Source organism: Pseudochaenichthys georgianus, chromosome 22 (assembly GCF_902827115.2).
Source record: "Pseudochaenichthys georgianus chromosome 22, fPseGeo1.2, whole genome shotgun sequence".
In the NCBI taxonomy this organism is placed as follows: Eukaryota; Metazoa; Chordata; class Actinopteri; order Perciformes; family Channichthyidae; genus Pseudochaenichthys; species Pseudochaenichthys georgianus.
Genome location: NC_047524.1, coordinates 35,425,265 through 35,435,734, shown reverse-complemented (window position 1 = coordinate 35,435,734; position 10,470 = coordinate 35,425,265). Strand labels below are relative to the sequence as shown.

Here is a 10,470-nt window from a genome sequence, read left to right as displayed (position 1 = left end):
ATATAAAGGGATTTCTTGCCTTGCTTGATTTTGTCTGTCAAAAGTGTAATTGTTGAGCACATTGCCGTAGTCATTGATTGTAGTTCTCCTTCAATGATTTGAACATGCACTTGGTAGCTTTTCATGATTGTTATAATGATGACCGTACGAAAGTTCAGTTGCCATGGTTCAGGTAAGCGCTTATCTGAAATTGTTTCCAAGGGCCTCTTGGTGGCATCCTCCTCAATGAGTTGATTGATGCTTGCCTCCTTTGGTGAGTAAAGGCCAGCTGTTATTGAAAATTCTCCCCGTCTGGGAATCGAACCCCGGTCTTCTGCGTGACAAGCAGAGATACTGTCCACTATACTAACGAGGAATGCTCCAACAGCAATCCTAGCACGTCAATCCTAGCACGTCAAGCCTAGGTGGCACTCTTTGAGGGGTTACAGGTCATATCCAGGATAGCATTTGGGTCCAGTATACAGTTGCTGTCTCGAAAGTCCATGAAGCTGCAGCTGTGACTGGATCCAGTGTAAAATCTCTCCGAGTCTCAGAGATCAACATGTGGTCCGTCGTTTTGAAGGTTTACAATTAAATATCAATGTTGCATCTACGTGCAAACGTGTACTTAGCTCTTCAGCAGTTTCTGTAGTGTAGTGGTCATCACATACGCCTCACAAGCGAAAGGTCCCTGGCTCAAAACCGGGCAGAAACACTATTTTTTGATCCTGATCAACTTCAAAGAACTCAACCAAGAAAAGTAAAGAGTAAAAAGCACTTTCAGAAATATGGCAGTTGAATGTTGAGTCTTTTCAAGACAATTGTTGGATGAGCAGGACAATTGTTTGTTCAGCATGGCTTTTGAATTATACGGCTTTGGCTCTCGGTGTATTAAAATCGAAGAGGCATGTTATCCTGTGAACAACTGAATGTTGTTAATAGCAGTTATGCTTAGGGTACTTCAATTCAGCATGCACTTGGTAGCTCTGTCATGATTGTTAAAATGATGACCGTACGAAAGTTCAGTTGCCATGGTTCAGGTAAGCGCTTATCTGAAAGTGTTTACAAGGGCCTCTTGGTGGCATCCTCGTTCATGAGTTGATTGATGCTTGCCTCCTTTGGTGAATAAAGGCGGGCTGTTATTGAAAATTCTCCCCGTCGGGGAATCGATCCCCGGTCTTCTGCGTGACAAGCAGAGATACTGTCCACTATACTAACGAGGAATGCTCTAACAGCAATCCGAGCACGTCAATCCTAGCACGTCAAGCCTAGGTGGCGCTCTTTGAGGGTTTACAGGTCATATCCAGGATAGCATTTGGGTCCAGTATACAGTTGCTGTCTCGAAAGTCCATGAAGCTGCAGCTGTGACTGGATCCAGTGTAAAATCTCTCCGAGTCTCAGAGATCAACATGTGGTCCGTCGTTTTGAAGGTTTACAATTAAATATCAATGTTGCATCTACGTGCAAACGTGTACTTAGCTCTTCAGCAGTTTCTGTAGTGTAGTGGTCATCACATTCGCCTCACACGCGAAAGGTCCCTGGCTCAAAACCGGGCAGAAACACTCTTTTTTGATCCTGATCAACTTCAAAGAACTCAACCAAGAAAAGTAAAGAGTAAAAAGCACTTTCAGAAATATGGCAGTTGAATGTTGAGTCTTTTCAAGACAATTGTTGGATGAGCAGGACAATTGTTTGTTGAGCATGGCTTTTGAATTATACGGCTTTGGCTCTCGGTGTATTACAATCGAAGAGGCATGTTGTCCTGTGAACAACTGAATGTTGTTAATAGCAGTTATGCTTAGGGTACTTCAATTCAGCATGCACTTGGTAGCTCTGTCATGATTATTATAATGATGACCGTACGAAAGTTCAGTTGCCATGGTTCAGGTAAGCGCTTATCTGAAAGTGTTTCCAAGGGCCTCTTGGTGGCATCCTCATTCATGAGTTGATTGATGCTTGCCTCCTTTGGTGAATAAAGGACGGCTGTTATTGAAAATTCTCCCCGTCGGGGAATCGAACCCCGGTCTTCTGCGTGACAAGCAGAGACACTGTCCACTATACTAACGAGGAACGCTCTAGCAACAATCCTAGCATGTCAACCCTAGGTGGCGCTCTTCGAGGGGTTACAGGTCATATCCAGGATAGCATTTGGGTCCAGTATACAGTTGCTGTCACGAAAGTCAATGACACTGCAGCCGTGACTGGATCCAGTGTAAAATCTCTCAGAGTCTCAGAAATCAACAAGGGGTCCGTCGTTTTGAAGGTTTTCAATTAAATATCAATGTTGCATCTAGGTGCAAATGTGTACTTAGCTTTTCAGCAGTTTCTGTAGTGTAGTGGTCATCACGTTCGCCTAACACGCGAAAGGTCCCCGGCTCAAAACTGGGCAGAAACACTCTTCTTTGATCCCGATCAACTTCAAAGAACTCAACCAAGAAAAGTTATCGGGAATCTAGATAGAGTAAAAAGCACTTTCAGAAATATGGCAGTAGAATGGTGAGTCTTTTCAAGACAATTGTTGGATGAGCAAGACAATTGTTTGTTGAGCATGGCTTGTGAATTGTACGGCTTTGGCTCTCTGTGTATTCAAATCGAAGAGGCTTGTCGTCCTTTGAACAACTGAAGGTTGTTAATAGCTGTTGTGCTTAGGGTACTTCAATTCTGCAACCAATGACTTTATTTTCGTTCCTGCTCAACATGTGTCTGGTCACAATGGAAAATATAAAGGGATTTCTTGCCTTGCTTGATTTTGTCTGTCAAAAGTGTAATTGTTGAGCACATTGCCGTAGTCATTGATTGTAGTTCTCCTTCAATGATTTGAACATGCACTTGGTAGCTTTTTCATGATTGTTATAATGATGACCGTACGAAAGTTCAGTTGCCATGGTTCAGGTAAGCGCTTATCTGAAAGTGTTTCCAAGGGCCTCTTGGTGGCATCCTCCTCAATGAGTTGATTGATGCTTGCCTCCTTTGGTGAATAAAGGCCGGCTGTTATTGAAAATTCTCCCCGTCTGGGAATCGAACCCCGGTCTTCTGCGTGACAAGCAGAGATACTGTCCACTATACTAACGAGGAATGCTCCAACAGCAATCCTAGCACGTCAAGCCTAGGTGGCGCTCTTTGAGGGGTTACAGGTCATATCCAGGATAGCATTTGGGTCCAGTATACAGTTGCTGTCTCGAAAGTCCATGAAACTGCAGCTGTGACTGGATCCAGTGTAAAATCTCTCCGAGTCTCAGAGATCAACATGTGGTCCGTCGTTTTGAAGGTTTACAATTACATTTCAATATTGCATCTACGTGCAAACGTGTACTTAGCTCTTCAGAAGTTTCTGTAGTGTAGTGGTCATCACATTAGCCTCACACGCGAAAGGTCCCTGGCTCAAAACCGGGCAGAAACACTCTTTTTTGATCCTGATCAACTTCAAAGAACTCAACCAAGAAAAGTAAAGAGTAAAAAGCACTTTCAGAAATATGGCAGTTGAATGTTGAGTCTTTTCAAGACAATTGTTGGATGAGCAGGACAATTATTTGTTGAGCATGGCTTTTGAATTATACGGCTTTGGCTCTCGGTGTATTACAATCGAAGAGGCATGTTGTCCTGTGAACAACTGAATGTTGTTAATAGCAGTTATGCTTAGGGTACTTCAATTCAGCATGCACTTGGTAGCTCTGTCATGATTATTATAATGATGACCGTACGAAAGTTCAGTTGCCATGGTTCAGGTAAGCGCTTATTTGAAATTGTTTCCAAGGGCCTCTTGGTGGCATCCTCGTTCATGAGTTGATTGATGCTTGCCTCCTTTGGTGAATAAAGGCCAGCTGTTATTGAAAATTCTCCCCGTCGGGGAATCGAACCCCGGTCTTCTGCTTGACAAGCATAGATACTGTCCACTATACTAACGAGGAACACTCTAGCAGCAATCCTAGCATGTCAACCCTAGGTGGCGCTCTTCGAGGGGTTACAGGTCATATCCAGGATAGCATTTGGGTCCAGTATACAGTTGCTGTCACGAAAGTCAATGACACTGCAGCCGTGACTGGATCCAGTGTAAAATCTCTCAGAGTCTCAGAAATCAACAAGGGGTCCGTCGTTTTGAAGGTTTTCAATTAAATATCAATGTTGCATCTAGGTGCAAATGTGTACTTAGCTATTCAGCAGTTTCTGTAGTGTAGTGGTCATCACGTTCGCCTAACACGCGAAAGGTCCCCGGCTCATAACCGGGCAGAAACACTCTTCTTTGATCCCGATCAACTTCAAAGAACTCAACCAAGAAAAGTTATCGCAAATCTAGATAGAGTAAAAAGCACTTTCAGAAATATGGCAGTAGAATGTTGAGTCTTTTCAAGACAATTGTTGGATGAGCAAGACAATTGTTTGTTGAGCATGGCTTGTGAATTGTACGGCTTTGGCTCTCTGTGTATTCAAATCGAAGAGGCTTGTCGTCCTTTGAACAACTGAAGGTTGTTAATAGCAGTTGTGCTTAGGGTACTTCAATTCTGCAACCAATGACTTTCTTTTCGTTCCTGCTCAAAATGTGTCTGGTCACAATGGAAAATATAAAGGGATTTCTTGCCTTGCTTGATTTTGTCTGTCAAAAGTGTAATCGTTGAGCACATTGCCGTGGTCATTGATTGTAGTTCTCCTTCAATGATTTGAAGCATGCACTTGGTAGCTTTTTCATGATTGTTATAATGATGACCGTACGAAAGTTCAGTTGCCATGGTTCAGGTAAGCGCTTATCTGAAATTATTTCCAAGGGCCTCTTGGTGGCATCCTCCTTAATGAGTTGATTGATGCTTGCCTCCTTTGGTGAATAAAGGCCGGATGTTATTGAAAATACTGTCCACTATACTAACGAGGAATGCTCTAACAGCAATCCTAGCACGTCAATCCTAGCACGTCAACCCTAGGTGGCGCTCTTTGAGGGGTTACAGGTCATATCCAGGATAGCATTTGGGTCCAGTATACAGTTGCTGTCTCGAAAGTCCATGAAGCTGCAGCTGTGACTGGATCCAGTGTAAAATCTCTCCGAGTCTCAGAGATCAACATGTGGTCCGTCGTTTTGAAGGTTTACAATTAAATATCAATGTTGCATCTACGTGCAAACGTGTACTTAGCTCTTCAGCAGTTTCTGTAGTGTAGTGGTCATCACATTCGCCTCACACGCGAAAGTTATCTATCTATACACTGGACTACACATGAGTAACTATACATGAGAAGGTCTGACCGCTTTGAGCTTGATGTCATTTTAACCGTCTCGCAGATGGATGCCTCTGGTGCGACTAAATGTCAAAGGTTACGGCTTAAAATGTAACAAAACCTTCCGTTAAGGCCTTTTGAGAAGCTGCAGTGCTCCGTGAGTGTTTAAAGTACTTTGAAAAGGGCTAAAGAGATAATTTGTTCACAGGGGGCCTCTAAATAGGGCCCAGATCAGGAATATGAAATATGGGCACCCTAGCCCACCCAAAACTTTTTTTCAATCAAATGCCATTATGCATTACTGCCATTGGCGTCTGACTGCCCTAGCTCCGCCCCCTGAAGTCCTAGAGACTCAAGGAGGGTACCATTGGATGCGGAATAATTAGAGGTGGGGAAAAGCCATTGAGCCCGAACCGATCAGACGTTGTTATCAAAAGATATGAATTAGTAGCACTTTTGGACAAATTAGCTTTTCATTGGAATAATATTGATATCAAATCAAGCATTTGAGTGACGCAATTGATATTCACAGCAAATGTTCCCCGCTATATGTAGTACACTGGTGTAGAATTTCAGGGATCCAGCTGCTACCGTTCGCTCCTATAACATATTTTTAATTAAAAAAACCTGAAATCCTAAAAGAGATATAAATAGATAATTTTTTCACAGGGCCCAAAAAGGGCCTAAATAGGGCCCAGATCAGGGATCTGAAGTATGGGAACCCTAGAACACCCAGAACTTTTTTTCAATAAAATGACAAACTTTCTCACAAAATCCTAAATTACTCGTAGAGTCAGACAGGGTTTTGCTGGAGAAGAATGAGCAAATTGAAAAAAATTCAAAAAATGTGCTTCGCGCTCCGAGCCTTTGAGAGTGTGTTGTTGCACTTGTGTGGAACCTGCTTGCAAAATGTGGGGACCCTGCAACCGTGTACACAGTACTAAGAGCCATTTCATTGTATTCCCCTCCCCCACCACCAGGCTTGCAGATTCTAAGCAGTGCAGTTGCAGTGATATCAGCATTGCTCATTGGTGTGGATGGTGGCGAGTTCGAACCCATGCTATGGCATCATGTAACATTTTTTATATTTAGTCAAGAGATAATTATATGTGGAAAGTTGTCTTCTCAGACTCTCTATATTTGAAGTTGATTATTGTATAGTTAGTGTTATAGTACTTTAGGGTAGTAAGGCAAATGTCAGCCTTATGGACGGAGGTATCGTGGGACTTGCCCTTCACATGTACGCGTGTCCGCTCAATGGAAATGCGATGTCAACTTCCGATGTCAAGTTCCTGCCAGCGGCTAGACAGATGTTACCAGTGTTTACCAGTGTTGCCAGGGGCACGATAACATCCTCCACTGGAGGTTGGGTGCTGCTGCTGTGAATAAGTCCGACTATGGGTGCCGATGGGCGGACGGTAAAGCACCGCAAAGTAGACCCCCTTTAAGTGTTGCCAGGGGCACGAGAAAAATCCTCCATGGAGGTTGGGTGCTGCTGCTGTGAAGAAGACCGACTATGGGTGCCGATGAGCGGACGATAAAGAACCGCAAAATACACCTCTTTTTTGACTCACCAGGGGCATTAAGTTCTGGAGGGTGTGAACATCTGGGTTTAGTCCGTTGGGGAGTGCTTAATTCCGGGGTTCGGGGGTCTCATGTTATGGAAGTATGGATGATTCTCGAAAAACGGCTAAGTGCTAACGGGGGAGGGTGAAAGTCCTGTATACCCTGAGTAATCTTACCCGGCTTTCAGACACTTATTCCTGGGTAACAAAGTCACCCTGGACGGGTCATCAAATGTGATTGAAATGGACAGATTCCTGTACATTTCAATCACTTTTAATGAGAGTCGTGAGGTGTGGATGAAATGGCCATATCTTCCTTAAATTCACATCAAACTTACCCAGCTTTCACACACTATTTCATGGGTAATAAAGCCATGTGCACACTGTATTTAAAGTAATCTTACCCAGCTTTCAGACACTAATTCCTGGGGAAGAAAGTCACCCTGCATGCGTCATCAAATGTGATTGAAATGGACAGATTCCTGTATCACTTTTGATGGGAGTCGTCAGTGTATGGAGCTTATCCCATAATTCCCGGAGGTTCCAGGCCGAATTTGGAAGCTCATAGGCGGCCTGCCATGCGCCCCCACCCGTGGAAAGCAAAAAAAAGTAAAGAAAACGGTCAATTATATGTTAAAATAATAAGTGCCAACGGGGGAGGGGGTCAAGTCTTCGGCGCTTCGGAACGAAGCCCCGGAGACTTTTGCACTCCCCCGTTGCAATTTACAACGGAGAGGGGAAACGAGACCTCCCCTCCTCCGTCCAAAAAATGCATTCATCTTTTCCAAGCTACCATCTGCACGAATTCGGAAACCCGGTTTTTGAGAGCACTTAGAAAAAAACGAGCTATAATCACATGATGGGGAAATCATGGAGGAATGTATCCGCCTCATGAGCACTTTGGATCGGATCAAATTGTTGCCTGGAGGACCCCCAATCATGGTTCTCACAAAACTTTAAGTTTTCAAACTGGTCTCTGGATGAATGCAAGGGGAGTTGTCAGGGGACTCTACCCGCCTCAAGAGGCACTATTTTGGGATACATTTTATCCATTTTCACCCCTTTTTATGGTTCTTCCAAAAAGTTAACTTAGACTTTTTCCGACTCTGGAGAAAGGTAGGGGGAGTTGTCAGGGGACTCTACCCGCCTTTTGGAACACTATATTCGGATACAATTTATCCATTTTCACCCTTTTCTCTGGTTCTTCCAAAAGTTGACTTACACTTTTTCCCACCCTGGAGAAAGGTATGGGGAGTTGTCAGGGGACTCTACCCGCCTTTTGGAACACTATTTTCGGATACAATATATCCATTTTCACCCTTTTCTCTGGTTCTTCCAAAAGTTGAGTTGTACTTTTTCCGACTCTGGAGAAATGCAATGGGAGTTGTCACGGAATAACGAGACACTATTTTCGGCTAAAATGGTTGCCTGGAGGACCCCCAATCATGGTTCTCACACAACTTTAAGTTGTGAAACTGGTCTCTGGAGGAATTCAAGGGGAGTTTTCACGGAATAACGAGACACTATTTTCGGCTAACATGGTTGCCTGTATGACCCCCAATCATGGTTCTCACAAAACGTTAAGGGCGTTCTCCCCGGCAACCCGCCAGCAGATGAAAACACCCACCCCTCCGCCTCTCCACCTCTTCCGAGGGACGAGGGAACCGCGCGGGGGTCTGCTGGAGGCTACTGCCGGGTGCTCCGTCCTGCGCCTCACCGGGACCCTGACTCCAGCGCGGTGTGGCGGCCTCGCCCTGGCCGTCCACCGTGCGCCCTCTGGGTACCTGACTCCCCTGCCTCCTCTGGGGGCAGGTGAGAGGGGTTCAATGCCTCCCCGGAGGATACTGTTATCCCCACGTTGTCGTACCCGAAACTGTCGGGTATCCTTTGGGAGAACCAGACTCTGGAGGAACGTGAGGGGAGATTACAGGGATCTCTGCCCGCCTAACGAGTGCCTAAATGGGACACCGCACCATGATGCAAATGAAAACAAACACCGATTTGAAGATAAGCTGAGTGCACCTTTCGTGAGTCTTTTCACGCTTCCTTCTTTTTTACCCACGATTCTGGTGACATTTCCCGGTACTGAAATGCTCAAGAATACAGGTCGGATGGCGGTCCGTTGTCCGATCTGTAATAGTTCCTACCGTGCCCTGAGCAAGCACCTGCAGAGGCGCCATGGTGTGCGTAACTTGGATGAAAGAAAAATTCTGCTGTTGTTGGCCAACGGACGGACCAACATTAGGCTCCATCCCTGTACCATTCTGGGATGCGAGTACCGCGGCACAAGGCTGGATCGCCACTTGGCCAGAGACCATGTTGAGCTGGCCCGGGAGGAACTACATGTGGTTCAAAATAAAATGAAAATGACAGTGGCCAAGAAGGAGCTTTATGAACTCCGAATGACAAACCCCACCATAGAAATGATTACCGCTTGGGCTGTTGACACGGTGGCAGACAACGATATACTGTCACAACCTCCACCCTTGTCCCCGGTGAATGAATGTGACAACCCGGACTGCAAAGAATAGAGGCTGGAGGCAAACGCAGTGAGGGCTCAGCGGGACATATATGCTGCTGAGGTGAAATCCCTGCGCTGCAAGTTGCAGCAGAGGATAAAGCACAAGCGACAGAGGATGGATCAGCGGGCCGGGGACATGCCCGCGTTCGATGGGGAGGAACGAGAGCGGGTCATTCTGAAGAAACGAACCCGAACAGAGTCGACACCAACGAGGCTGTCCAAGTCGAAAGGTCCCTCCTGCAGCAAGTCTCCCATTCCCGCCTGCAGCAAGTCCCCCACTGGCTCTCACACCCATTCATCCAGCTCCTCAGAGCCTGCATCCATGCATACCGAGGCCTCGTCAACCTCCCCTCCCATAAATTCCCCCTGGTTCTGGGGCAGGGGCCGGGGAAATATAATGCGGGACATCACATTCCCACGGATTATGGGTAAGTGTGTTGGCTATGTGACACATGCAGTTTCTGTAACACACCATGTGTTGTCATTAAAGTACTGTTTATATTTCACAGAGGATTATCTGCAAGGATACCGGGAGCATTATGCAGGTATCGACCCACCAGTGAGACTCCAGGAAAACACAGTCTCCAAACTAAGCAGAGTGAAGTCGTTCCTCAGTTTCATGGCACACGGTTTCAATCGCCTGTCTGACTGGCTCTTTTTGAGGGATCTCAAGAGGATACGCGGGTGGTCCCGGAGCCTGATGAAGTCAAGCCTTCAGGTCACGACCTCCGACTTCTACATCAAGAATATATCACACTTTCTCAAGTACATGGCCGACACACCGTGCAAGGGGAGCAGGCTCAGCCAAACCGACATGATTTTAATCAAACGGGAAGTAGTTGCCATCCTGAAGTCCCTGAAGAGAAAAGTACTTATCCACCAGATGCAAGTGAAGCGTGACAAGATGGAAGGTCTGCCGAGCCACAACGACCTAATGACATGCTTGACTTCGACCACCACTCGCATCCCTCAGCTCCTGGATGTGATGGCCAGCAATCCGACTACCGCAACCCGGAACCTGCTCTATGGGTATATGACTCTTCATTGGAGCTGCATTTACGGCCACCGTCCGGGGGTCTACTCCAACATGACCAACGCCGAGGTCCGAAAGGCGGATACAACTGGCACTGCCTTCGGCTACCTGGTTCATGTGAGTGCTATTAATCAATGCATTTATTCTGGCAGTTATATGCATGATTGACA

At 45.8% G+C, this 10,470-nt stretch overlaps 7 non-coding genes across 7 annotated transcripts; 5 read left to right on the top strand and 2 right to left on the bottom strand.

The window, feature by feature from the left end:
• The first annotated feature begins 621 nt into the window (after positions 1-621).
• On the top strand, positions 622-694 carry trnav-cac (transfer RNA valine (anticodon CAC)). Its single transcript has one exon. It is a non-coding gene; the product is annotated as a tRNA-Val (tRNA).
• Positions 695-1,130: 436 nt separating this feature from the next.
• trnad-guc (transfer RNA aspartic acid (anticodon GUC)) lies at positions 1,131-1,202 on the bottom strand. Its single transcript has one exon. It is a non-coding gene; the product is annotated as a tRNA-Asp (tRNA).
• A 266-nt stretch (positions 1,203-1,468) lies between these two features.
• Positions 1,469-1,541, top strand: trnav-cac (transfer RNA valine (anticodon CAC)). The gene has a single exon. It is a non-coding gene; the product is annotated as a tRNA-Val (tRNA).
• Positions 1,542-1,977: 436 nt separating this feature from the next.
• trnad-guc (transfer RNA aspartic acid (anticodon GUC)) lies at positions 1,978-2,049 on the bottom strand. Its single transcript has one exon. It is a non-coding gene; the product is annotated as a tRNA-Asp (tRNA).
• Positions 2,050-2,301: 252 nt separating this feature from the next.
• Positions 2,302-2,374, top strand: trnav-aac (transfer RNA valine (anticodon AAC)). Its single transcript has one exon. It is a non-coding gene; the product is annotated as a tRNA-Val (tRNA).
• A 932-nt stretch (positions 2,375-3,306) lies between these two features.
• On the top strand, positions 3,307-3,379 carry trnav-cac (transfer RNA valine (anticodon CAC)). Its single transcript has one exon. It is a non-coding gene; the product is annotated as a tRNA-Val (tRNA).
• A 760-nt stretch (positions 3,380-4,139) lies between these two features.
• trnav-aac (transfer RNA valine (anticodon AAC)) lies at positions 4,140-4,212 on the top strand. The gene has a single exon. It is a non-coding gene; the product is annotated as a tRNA-Val (tRNA).
• Positions 4,213-10,470: the final 6,258 nt, after the last annotated feature.